Source organism: Cupressus sempervirens, chromosome 5, assembly GCF_028749045.1.
Source record: "Cupressus sempervirens isolate cs-2001-9-10 chromosome 5, ASM2874904v1, whole genome shotgun sequence".
NCBI classification, from domain to species: domain Eukaryota; kingdom Viridiplantae; phylum Streptophyta; class Pinopsida; order Cupressales; family Cupressaceae; genus Cupressus; species Cupressus sempervirens.
In genome coordinates this window covers 291,159,261-291,173,179 of record NC_143122.1, presented here as the reverse complement: position 1 = coordinate 291,173,179, position 13,919 = coordinate 291,159,261, and positions in this window count along the sequence as shown.

The window sequence follows — 13,919 nt, the reverse complement described above, 5'->3', positions numbered from 1 at the left end:
AATTGACTCTATGCCTAAGAATGGATAAGTGACTAGCTTGAAAATGAAATTTCATCTAATAAGGATGCTAGATAGTTTTACCATATGATCTGCATTGTATTTTTGAAGAATAGATAGAAGACTTGTTGGGGTTGAAACTAAATAACACCTATCGTGGTCATGCCAGACCTAAAGAGTAGAAGTTTTGAATTTGGTCAAACATGTTCTTTGTTCTAAATTGTATCTTTGGAGCAATGGTCTTTTCTAAAGAGTTTTGCCAAACTAAAACCTTGTGAACCAACAAGGTATACTTGGCCATCTAGAATTATTGGTAGTGTTGATTCATGTCCATGAAGAATGCCTATAGTGTTTAAATTCTTTAGAATAATTGGAGGGGTGGGCGGGGGGGGGGGGAGGGGGGTTGGGTGTGGTGAATTAGTTATCCAAGATTTAGATTTATAAATAAAACTTTTCAATGCTTAGTAGACCCATATCATAAAACTTCAATATGCATGCATCCATTAGATCATAAAACACTTTAAATTTGTAGGTCACTATCCTAGGTCAAAAAAACTTTGCATAAATATAAACATGAAACAACATAAGAACATTGACACAATTTGATACAAGGATTTTATGTGGAAAACCAATTTGGGAAAAACCACCAGTAACATGCTACCAATTCTCACACTTCTAAAGTGATGTCGTATGGAATGCCAACCCTGTTAAAGGTTACAATGCACACTATTAAATGTGACCCGACTAAAGGATTTCAATCACCATGTTAGAAGTGAACCTTGCTAGAGGAATTCAAATCATTTCATTAGAATGTCACCTAGTTAAAGGATTTACAAATGACTATTAGGTCAACCTTAATCCAAAAGATTTTATCCATAGTGGTACAATTATTACAAAGTAATAGTATGAATTGACCTAATAAAAACTTACAACTCAATTATAGATTACAAATCTCTATTTCAATTCTCCATTCTTCTTGGAATTCATACTCTTCAAATCTAATAGCTTGTTCACCCTTCAAGCATTCATAGTCTTAAGCCTTCTTTCTTTGTATGGAAACTGCAGTCACCTCTATTCAACCACTGAATGAAGCAATACCCTAGACTTCTTGTCTTCCTTAGGTTCTCGCGCATGAACACCTTTACTTCTAACCAACTATCTCTATAAGTAGATAATGTAGATATCTTTTTTGCTTAACCATAATCATCCATTTTAAGGTTAGGTAGGATTAGGTAGGATTCAATGAATCTACCCACTATTCCATTTGGTTCCTCTAGAAACTTCTTCTAAAATCTTCCTTGTATTAGCCACAAAATGGTTTATTTTGAATTTTGTGCTACCACATCATCAAGGTTATCTTCCACACGCTTCACATAATTCAATGAAAAAAAATAGTCAGCTTAGATTCATCAAATCTTCAATTTAACATTGTTTTCTGTCACTCAACATCTATACTATTCTGTCACTTAGCCAACACTAGTTCACTTGGTACATAATAAATTTTACTGATGCTCAACACCAACTAAACTTTACTTAGCATATAATAACAATCACTTGGCTTGCACTTATTTTATCTTTGCTCGATACTTCTTGATTTTTAAGTTAGCTTCTATTGATTTTCCCTTGGCTTGCATTGATTTCTCAAAAAGGCTTGGTAGACACTTTTCTAACTTGATCTTCTTCTAGGCTTAACTTGCATAATCTTTCATTTTCAAAGTTTAAGTAGATAACCAATACACTATAGTATCAATGTCTTACTTGGTCTTAGTGATTCTTTTACATACCAAATAATTCAACCTTTCTCTAGGTGCAATTATTATTTCCTCTTTTTAAATCCTTTTCATTAATCAACTAAATGATAGCTTTTAGACCAAAAATAAATTATCTCACTAGCAGGTAGTAGGTTTAACATCATTGACAAAATAATGATTGTTCCATTATAGGTTCTTCACTTCAGAAAAATCTTATATCAACATATAGATTTGGGCTACCTTGCACCTTTCTTTTGAAAACCTCTTACAATTTTTCCATCAACAAAAATATCAAAACCCCCCAAAATAACTTAGAGTTTTCTAAATATTAAATAGATTACTATATAGGGGCCTCTCATGATATTGCAGCCTTAGAAAAATCATAGATGAGTACCCCTAATTGAGAGAAATACCTTGGAAAAGTTCATCACTTTTTTGTAATTAGCATGTCTAAGAGATAATATTGGTAGGGTATGTTGGCAAGAATTATGACAAGTGTGGAGCCAAAAATATACCATGATTTGGGTATTAGATGTGTTGCTGGTTGTGATTCTTCACCATTAGGAAGTGTTGTGGTTTTACAATGCACATCCCATTTTCATGTAGAAAATAGAGACCCTATAGTTTTAAAAATTCCTATTGAGGCTTCTAGTCTAGAGCCCTAATCATTTTAAACCCCTCCCTAGGTTCGGGCTAGATCATAGTCTCTGACCAGGAAGTGTCAGGTAGTCAAAGAGAAGAAAAGGAAAGTTTTGGGCTTCATTATGCTTCAAGTGTGCTTATGCGCACTTGCGCACATGTGTATGTATGCCATGTTCACACATGCATACTACACTCCACTTTGGCAATGCTCATGCACACATGCACACCCTTGTAGTGAGTGCATCTGCTTAGGTGCGTACTAGAGGGGGTGCACTTCGAGAACTTGGGGTCTATATAAGACTCCAACCCCTTCTCTTCCATCACTTGCTCTCACTCTCCTAGTTGAAGACCACACCCTTGTGGCTCTACAACCTTGCTCCCTCTTATACACAAGGACAAAAACAAGGTTAGACCATAAGGGCTTGCACATGTGCACCCCTAATAGGTGCACAAATGTGCACCCCCACAAAGCTAAAAAGTATAAAAAATTTAAAAGAATGATTACTATGAAGGTGCACACATGTGCACCTCCACACACACTAATGGAAGACTAAGGAAACCAATGGAGGTGTGCACATGCACACCCCAATGAGGTGTACACATGCACACCCCCATGAGGTGTGCATGTGCACACCTCCAATGACCAAAAAGCTTAAGAAACACCTAAATACAAAGGTCCCCAAGATGCACAAGCATAGTTACACACATTTGCATGTGTGCACCTTTCTAAGGTACACAAAAATGTCATTTCAAGGTTAAGGCAATGCACTAGTGCACCCTTTAGGTGTGCTAAAGTGAAGAACATGCTTTCCTGGGGTAAGAATCTATATTTTGACTTGTTTTGATTAGTTGTTTGCTTCATTTGATGATAGTCAAAGTCTTGTAGAGTCTCTTATTTTCCTCCTATTGATGTGAGACTAATGTTTGCATTGTTCATGTAGATCAAATGCCATCCTCATCATATTCCATAGTAGAGAAAATGGCACCAAAACCAGCTACGTTCAAATGTTAAGGAGCACCCAAGAAGTCACAATTCTAGGATGGACATACAAAAATTTGAGACACAGAGTTGGGACACTTGACTAGAATGCCTTCCTTACAATATGTAATAAGCCTAAGGAAAGGTCAGCAATGGTATCTACATTGATCCAGTTGGGTCTAGTAAATGCAACATCTCATCGTACATTAGTTCAATCTTTAGAAATGATAATGACATGAGTTGAACACTATGTTATTGAGGAAAAGGTCATGAAGAGTGTAATTGGAGAGATAGTCTTGGACCTCTGACCCCAAAACATTGAGAGAGTGTTTCACCTTCCAAGGGAAGACTAGTACCTACATATTTCATATGACGGGTCAGAATGATGGTATAGAGAAAGTGAGAAAGATGTGAAGGAACTTGTATAGACCTCATTTCTCATTGACAAGACACCTATGGGTCGTAGAGTAGGAAAGGTGGATATGACTAGAGGCTACATGAAAGATGAAATCAAATAATTGTCCTCTTGAGTAGAGTCACAGGTCTTCCAACAACTAGTCACCTTCAAATTTGGATGGTTCATTTCATTGAAGCCATAAGGACTGCGAAGATGCCCATTAATTGGGCTACCATCTTGAGTGACAACTTGGATGAACAACTAGTCATAGTTAAATTAGACCCTTGCTTCTACATGACATCATATATCATGTACTTGCTAGAGACAAGAATAATAGACTATCCAGGCCTCTAGAGAAAGGGAAGCATGCAAGATGTAAATGCTTGGCCCTATGTGGTATACCCACAACTAGTAAAAAAGAAGCTCCCACTATAGAGCATGGGATACAAAGTGTTTAATGATAGGTTTATCTTTGTCATCATCTAGTTTATTGAATGTGATTATGTAAAGAGGATGTCAGTAGAGGAAACCGCAAAAATCACAAAGATGGGCACCTAATATATTCAATTTAAGACCTTCACATATCTTTAGGTAGTTGGTACTCTACTATGCCCCAAGAAGCTCCCAAGATGCCCACAAGACAAGTTGATACTCCTAGAGATAGCCTGCTAACTCACTTCTGTATATGAAAAAGTTAGGAAACAACATAAGAAGACATGGGTTTGGCCCATTACAATTGGCACATTTGATGTGAAGTAGAAGCAAGACATTGCCACCTTTGACTCTGAATGGAATCAATATCCTTTGGAAGAATACAACTCCCCTTACCCCTTCTTTGAAAAAATTGGGATGGTGCATCATCTAGTAGGGAAATAGTTTATTCATACATGACTATGATGTCTGCATAAGGGACTATTGTAGGATGAGTCTATAATTAACATAAAATGTTCATAAGATGAAGATTACTATGAAGATCATAGAGAAGGATTCCAAAGAAGTCATGGATCCTTTGGACAATAGAGACAAAATCTATGATAGGCCTATCATGAATGTCAAGATAGGGAGAGATGAAAATGATGACATAGATTGTCAGGCCAAACATGTGGTGAAATTGATAAGGGAATGGATTTGGAAGCTATTTTTGGTGGATCTAGTTTCTCAGGCCATACCCCTACAAGCCATGACCAGGCCTATCAAAGGAAAAGGTGTGAAGGTCACTGTACCAACTTATCATACTCAATCCCCAGTAAGGTAAAAAATGGTGCATCAACATGAGTGAGAGATTGAGTACTTTGAGGTTAACAAGGGCACAAAGAGAAAGAGGGTACCCTCTAGGTAAAAGAGACAAGTTCTTCCATAGAAGGTACAACCCAAATAGGTACAAGTTGAGCCTCAGGTAGAGCCAACACAAGAACCTATCTATAGAGTAGCCACAACTAGAACATCCACAGGTGGATTAGGTAGAGGAGCAGAGGTTCCCACCAATAATAGCTATAGGGGAAGAAGCCTCCCCCTTGGCACCAAATGAAGTGAGGATTGAAAAAAATATGGTGGGAATATAGAGGAGGAGACTAAAGAAGAAAAGTACTCTATCCCCATAGGTTCCTAAGACCATCCCAAAAGTTAAGGATGATGAAGAAGAGAATTAGATAGAGTTTTTCCCCTTGAGCCAAAGGACACGCTCAGCTAAAGCCACATAGGAAGAGAGGAGAAGAAGCTCTACAAAGACACCTCCATCCACTCCAAGAGAGCCTATCCAAGTATCAACTTTAGAAGATGAACAATAGAAGTGTATAACAGATATGGATTTTGAAGAAAATGATGTCTTCAACCTCTCAGACTTTGACAATATGCCAATGGGCACTAAGATGGTGGGTGAAAAGATTAGAGATACTCCCATGAAGTGAGCCTTTAGGAGAGGATTGTAATCAATTGCATCCTCTACCTCAAGGACCTCTAGGCATTCCACTACCACTATCACAAGATTTGGCTATTCTAGATAAAGGGTCAGTAACTCCACTTCCTTTGGTCACTCAAGTAGAAGTAGAAGAAAAAGAAAATGAGGAAGGGGAGTTCTAACAAATTCATGTCGATGAAGTATCTGAGGAGGGATGAATACTAGAAGAAACTCAAAAAATCTCCTTAGGATACAGAGATTAGGTCCTTAACCCAACAAAATATAGAGATTCCTATTGAAGAGATTCCTTCACATAATAAGACTCCAAAGAGAAATGATAAGGGAAATGAATCTACTGGAGAACCAACCTTTTCATCCAAGTGTATATCACCTATGGGCACAACACCATCATAGCTAAAGAGGGAGGTTATGTTTTGACAAAAAGGTTAGCTGGACCTAACATCTAAGGAAGAAAATAAGGAATTGGTTAAAGTAGTGAAAAGGCTTGAGCCACTTAAGGATGATGTAAGAACACTGGCCTTCATAGTGAAGAACCAACATCAGGAGTTGGTTGTACATATTTTTGTTCCTCCTCCTCATTCTAATGCTAAAGAACTGACTCCGAAGGATTATTGAATCAAGGAGGTCATGTTGGGAAAGCCCACGATGGACATGACTAGGGTGTTGATTACTATAGGACTAAAAGAGGTGTTTCAACACATGGATCATGGTGAATCAGAGTTAATAATGTTGTGGAAGTAGAATGAGCTACTAAGAGGCTACCTAAATGAAGTAGTGGGCCCCATTGACTAGCTAGAGAATTCAAAGATCACTCTTGGAGTGACACTAGGAAGAAAATAATTAGGAACATAGTTGGACCCATTTTTGGAGGCATGTCACCAATGGCATGAAAGCTTTTAGGAGAGGAGAGTGTAGATTATATAAGGAAATTTGAACCTATTGCACAACATCCAATCAAAATTTGAAAGGTTGGTTTCCATAGTGAACCAAGATTTTGGGCTAATCGATGAAATACATACCTAGGCCAGGGACTTGTAGGCATTAAGGTCAATAAAAGGCTAGAGGTACCAGATGCTTATGGAGGTATATGCTATTGAGGATTTGTCATGCCCAAAATATAGGGCAAAAACACACCAATAATTTTAAAAAATAAATTAATAATCCACTATATAAATACACACTATACTAAAATGGTTACAAGAAGTAGATGAAGAATTAAGAGTGAGTTTCAAATACATATCATTAAGATGCATAGTGTAAATCTTCCACATGATGTATAGGTTCAAAACCCCAAGTCCTAACACTATGGAAGCACTTAGTTCTGATTGAATGAGTCGATTGATTAACATTTAGATTCAAATTTCAAAGTTACAACTTCCAATTAAATTTACATTTTAAGGTTTCCAAATTCACTAGTCAACTATGAAGCTATCCCTTTTAACACTATACTAGATCAATCTCTAAGGGGAATCTAAAGGTGAATTCTAAATATTATCATAACCTATTTTAAACTAAGTCAAGACATTAAATATTCATCATTAAAACAATTATGACATATTACCTAGCAAAAATAATCCTATGCTACCATCAAGTTGGCTATGCAAGAGCCCTTCAATAACCCCTTCAAAGCTATAAATTATAGGAATTGAATTTTCAAGGTTATTTAAAATATTTTGAAATTAAAACTAAAACTAAAACATTTATTTATTTATTTATATAATTATATCCCTTTATTCTGCTTTCCAAAAATTACAAGACAACATATCTAAATTCTAAACTAACAATCAATTTTATAAATAAAGCTTCCATTCTTGATTTAGTTAAAAAAATACTCTAATATATCTTGAAAAATAACAATTAAATCTAATTATTATCTAACCAATCTAAACTTTAATTAATTCCTAAAACAAACAAATCTATTTAATTTAAAATAATTCTTTTGTCTTTAACTTACAACATGTTTAAAACATACAAATCAATCAATTATTTAAAACTTTAACTAAATAATAAAACAAACAATATAGCTAACTAATTTCTAATACCTAACATATTCTATTTAACATTATCTAATTTAAAACTTTATTAAAATCTAATTTCAAAACACTAACTACCAACATTATCTATTAAATAAGCTACAAACTAATTAAGACTAATCTTAACTACTAATTTAACTATCTTAACTTCGAATAATTAAATTAAAATGAAACTATTAACTCACTAACAATTACCACTAATTTAACATCTAACTCTAAGTTAAACTTACTATACACTAACACTTTAACCCATATTCACTTTAACAACTAACTTTATTTCATATTTAACCCATCAACTAAAACATACTAACTACTCTTACATATACAAATTCACTAATTTGTTAAATTACAAATTAAAACTATAATAATAATAATAATAACTAGTATAGATATCTTATATAAATATATCTAAAGAAATGCTGATAGATATCCACTACAAAATAATTTTAATTTAATTTACTACACCTAACATTATTTATATTTCCTTTACCTCCATTTATTTAGTTTCTTACTAACTTAAGCTTTTTATTTTTATTTTTTTAAAAATGGATGATTTTATATCAAAATATTATAATTTAAACATATATTTTATGTGGTATTTATTAAATTATTTTTAAAAGTATATTCTATTTATAATAAGATTAAATTTTTTAACATGTTCCAAATATTATAATTTAAATAGATATTTATGTGGTATTTATTAAATTTTTTTTAAAAGTCTATTCTATTTATAATAAGATTTAAATTTTTGACATGTAGATGGTTGTCAAATTTAACCTAGAAGAATAAAAGTTAACATTAACATGCTCACACCATCTCACTCCCTCATTCTGCCATTATAAAATGCCAATTGGCATTAATAAACTAATTCTAATTCTAATATTTAACAAATTAAAACTAACTTTTCCTAACAACTAACTATTATCTAACATTAACTATCCCTATCCCATCTACCACACATGACTACCTACACTTGGAAAGGGGGACAAGTAAGCTATCCCACCTACTTTCCCCACTACCCAATGCTCCACGTGCTTCCCCAAATACCAGCTACTAAGGAGTATGTAAGGCATGATAAGGACAACTTTTAAAGTCTAACATCTCTTAAATGTGATTGGAGGGTGGTTTTCAAAGTAGAGTTCGAACTTTTTACTATGCAATTTTTTTTTTTTTTGATTTATTGTTTGAACACCTACCATTTTTTACTTTCTCTCCATCTTGTCCCAATGGCTATGTACCATGTGAAGATTTAAGTAGGGTGACATTCGCAAGATAGAGGAGCACTTATGTTTTAGAGCATAGTAGTTATTACAAAAAGATTTGTGGGTGGGACTTTAGGTAGGGTAAGATAATTTCTTTTTTATCAAATATGGATATTATTACAATTATTTTATTTTGTTTAATTAATTTATAATATTAATTTAATTAATAACAAAAGGTAATAAAAAGATCTAAAAGGAATATGCCCTCTTGCAAATGGGATTAATTTCTTTCTTCATACAAAAGGCAAAGAGTTTTAGCTCTAAGAATGAACAATTTTCTTAAGAACCATTTTTTCTTCTAAGTGTTAAATTTTGAATGAAAATTATATTTTCATGGCAAGGGTAATATATAACTTTTTAAAATTTGATTAATAACAAAGGGCTTTAATGTAATGCTTGAGTATTCAAATAGGAGTGTTATGCTTCCTGATAAACACGAGAATACAAATGAAGTACCAATCATAACATCAAAATTTCTTAACATATTTTAAACTCAAATTGCATAACTAAATATATATCATCATTTTATCTAATTAACACTAATCAAATGAATATGATTTCAAACCATAAGAAGGCCACTAAAAAAGGTAAAACATCATTGTATCCACTTTCTAGTAAACACATGCATATAAATTGAATTGCAAGAAATATCACATCAAAGGAACATACTCCATTTTTTTCTTTTTTTAATTCAATCATTTGATTCAAGGACTCCCTTAGGAAAGAACCAGGGAAGAAAACTTGAGATCATAGTCATTTCCACAATAAGTTTAAAATTAATGCTTTTATAATAGGATCTTAATCCCGGGAGAAATCTCCCAACATAATTGAATTTCAATAACATTTCTGAATTTCCTTGTTGGTTCCACAATAGGGAAACCATTATGAAGTTTGGAACACATCAAGATGATCATGGAGAGAATGGAAACTAACCTGGAGACAACCAATCTTAACTTGAATACAATTTCAAACATTCACTCCCATTTAGGTATGCACAACAGGTTCATCATTGAACTAGACAAGGGAGAAGGTGGATATTTCCAATGGGAGATGTCAACCACAACACCATAACAATTTCCCTTTCGGGGCTATAATCAAAAGAACTTCCATTCTTCTATTTTCTAAATTCCAAAACTCAAAACATGGTTTGTGCTAAAGAATAGGGGCCCATAACACCCTACTCTCTCCCTCTGCACTATTGGAGTCCAACTAAAGACCTCCTCTAGTACATGACCACTTTTTCCCTATTTGAGGGTAACTAATTTCACACATCAGTAGCTCGAGAAAATCACATGCATATATTTAAAACTTATTTGAATAGTCGCATAAGTCAAAACATAAATCTTTCATTTAAATAACCCTTTCTAATTTTGTCCACACATGTAGTCATCAGTAATTACATAATCAATATAACATAACTTTATTCATTAATTCAGATTAAAATACTAGAATAATCATCATTAGGCATGCATATACCTAGACATCATAAACATCAACAATTAAGGAATGTTGAACTATCTGAATGTGTATAACCTAATCATTGAGGTACCATAATCAACATCATCATCATTGGGTGAAAACACCTTGTATCATCATTAGTGAAATTTTAAAGTGTAAATAGTCTAGATAATGTAGTAGCTCTCAAATCACTGAGTATTAAAACATGGACCTATCAATTGATCCCAATTTTTCTTAGAGCACTCACAACATAAAACATTACCTCATATCCATTTAAATCTCTTATAATGGTTTTAACAAAGAATTAATATTTTATAATTACATACGAGGACGGACCTTACATCCTCCCCCACTAGCTTTTGACTTCCTCCTAGAAGTTGCACAACTAAAATTTTCATCTTATGCTAGACCTTGTCTAGACTTATACCAACATTTACTCTTATTAAAATAATGATCAATAATTCATATACATACTCAGGGGTGATAACATATTTACGTAATTATTCTTACTAAAATTGAAGTTCAATCGATAGCTCTGACATGGTTACATTTTCTAGGGTCAAATATTCCTTAAAACATATTGGTCACATATAAATAATATTCAAATCTAGTATATCATGCTTATAAAGTCTCTAATAATAATAATAATAATATCATAGATATTTCATATTCCACACACCCACTCATCGGGGTAACATCTATACGAGAATCCCTCAAATGAGGTTTTCATATTAAAAAACTTGGCTCTTTATTAAGGTTAAACACTTTTACTTTAGAGTTTTCATGATGTACTGATTCTTTAATAGGCCACAAAACAAGTCCATCACTACAAATGCACCTTTTTGCATCTAAAAACTCATTAGGTTAACTTGTAACCTTAACTAGTTGTATGCTTGGGTGCAATTTCATTGCTCATAATAGTCAACAAATATTTACTAGTCCTATTTTCAAAGTCTTGGGAGAGGGTGGGGCATGAATACTCTCACTAATAACCCCATACCCTAATGTTATGCAACCACTTAATTGTTAGGAATCCTTTTTGGTAGGCCCATCATATGTCACTTTGCCAACAAAATTCACAAGAAAATGCCTCAAATTTAAATTCAACATTAAGATGAAACATCCAATGCAAAAGTCTAAAACAAAAAAATAAAAATAAAGAGTGGCCACAATAGAATTTTTTTTTAATCAAGAAATAAAGACATGACCTAGAGGCAAAATAGCATCATCAATAATATAGTTGGCTTAATAGCCCCACTTCACATTGCTGGAAAAAAGAAAAGAACATTAAAATACCAAAATCTGGAACCAATACAAATAAAGGAATAAATCCAATCACTTACGAAATTTACAGTATTGACATGATGCGGCCGTACTAGGGTATCTGAAGGAAAGAGGAAATCTAAGGTCTTCAAATAACATTGTAGCAATCTTGAATTGATTTTAGATGGTGGTCTAATAAACATGTCACTCAACCTATGATTGATCCCACATACTAACTACATAGCTCACTTTATAGACATCGCCCTACAATTAGGATTTACTACCAAAGGGTTTGGCCCTATTAGAACTCACTCCAAAAATGAAAATGCAAGGATACTAATACAAGTCCCCTTCATTCCTCTTGTTGTTATATTGGTTTCCTTTTGAATAGTCTGACCTATGGGGACCTTAGTGTCAGTAGAGTTGTACTCTAAGTTGTAGTTATAATATCAATTCTCTTATCCTTAATTCACTAAAATTATATATTAGGGATCCTATCCATAATATTTCTTAAGTCAAAATTCACAACAATATGCCAATTGAAGTTATGTTATCATTCTCACCAAATTTGGTATGATCTTGTATACATATATACATCACTGCCTGTGTCATTGCATTGTTTACACAAGTTCTAATTATCATCTGATAATATACTAAATGTTATTATTCTTATCTATAATTCCATATTCCATGTCTCTTAGTCATGGATGACTTATGATTTCATCCTTATGTTGTAGGTTTGCAACTACTTAGGCATAAAATGATTATTAAGGTGTCGTCAATGTTTACTTATCCAATGTCCATGTTTACTTATTAACTCTTACAATGATCTCCTTGCTAAGAATATAGGTCATCATCATTGTTCTTATCATGCCTCGTGGCTTATAATCTCCTTATTACTTAATTCTGATACTTGAACCTTTAGTTTATATTAGGTTGATGACCTCATCATGACTTTACTTTCTCTAATGTGTAGGGTTATAATTGATCTAATAATTTCAATCCAAAGTCTATGAGCATTTTATTGATAGTTAAAATTTGGTAGTATTCGTGCTTATACAATAAGCCTACAAGCATATAGACTCACATAACCCTAACTCAATAGTTTCCAATAATGTAGTGCCTGCCCCTAGGTCATTTTTTTTTTATCATTGTTGAACTCTTTTAGGGCTAGTTTTATGTTGATGATTATTAGTAGCATTATTTTGAGATTATCAGATACTGTTACAGATTCAGTTGATATATGATGTGATTATTTAGACTCTACATCTCATGTATGCTTGATGATTATTACATTATTTTTAGTTATTGATGATGATTAGTTAGATGGTTTATTATCACATATGTTTTCTTATAGATACTTACCCCACACTTGCATGTGTATGGTGTATGTGTTTGTTCTCTTATTGTATGGCATTTCTGATGTGGATAAGGAGGGGAGTCATAGTCACCTGTTAGTCAGGATCTACATGATACACCACTTCCTTCCATTTCCTATTTAGCTTAGCATATATATATATATATATATATATATATATATATATATATATATATATATATATATATATATATATATATATATATATATATATATATATATATATATATATATATATATGCATGGATTATATGCAGGTTGCAGGAACTGGCTATCAACTTCCCTAAATTGCTAGGATGAGGGTACCTTATCGCACTGTCTCAATGGTAAGAAAGGGGAGATAAATTCTCAAGTCCAAATCCTAAGCCCTTAAACAATTGTCCTAGTGAGGTAGGACAAGTATCCGAGATATTTTACCTTTCAAATGTTTCAGATGGCATAATTCGTGATTTTAACCTTTTAGACTGATTTTGTGTGGATTGTTCTATGATGGGTTTTCATATTTTATTTTGGAGGTCTTTGGAGAATATTCTATTAATTAAGTCTAAAATTAAAATATTTAATTAATAATTTATTATTTTGGGGAAATTAATATAATATCATGATCTTTAGATATTTTGATTTTAATTAATTAAATGGGGAATTAATTGAGAAAAAGAATTAAATAAAAGAAATTAAAAATTAATAATAATAAAAATAATAAAAAAATAATAATAAAATAATAAATAAATAATAATAAAATAATAAATAAATAATAATAATAAAAATAATAAAAGAATTAAAATAAAAGTTATAAGTCTACCTAGGAGTAAACACACCTCTTGATTGCACATATGTCAAC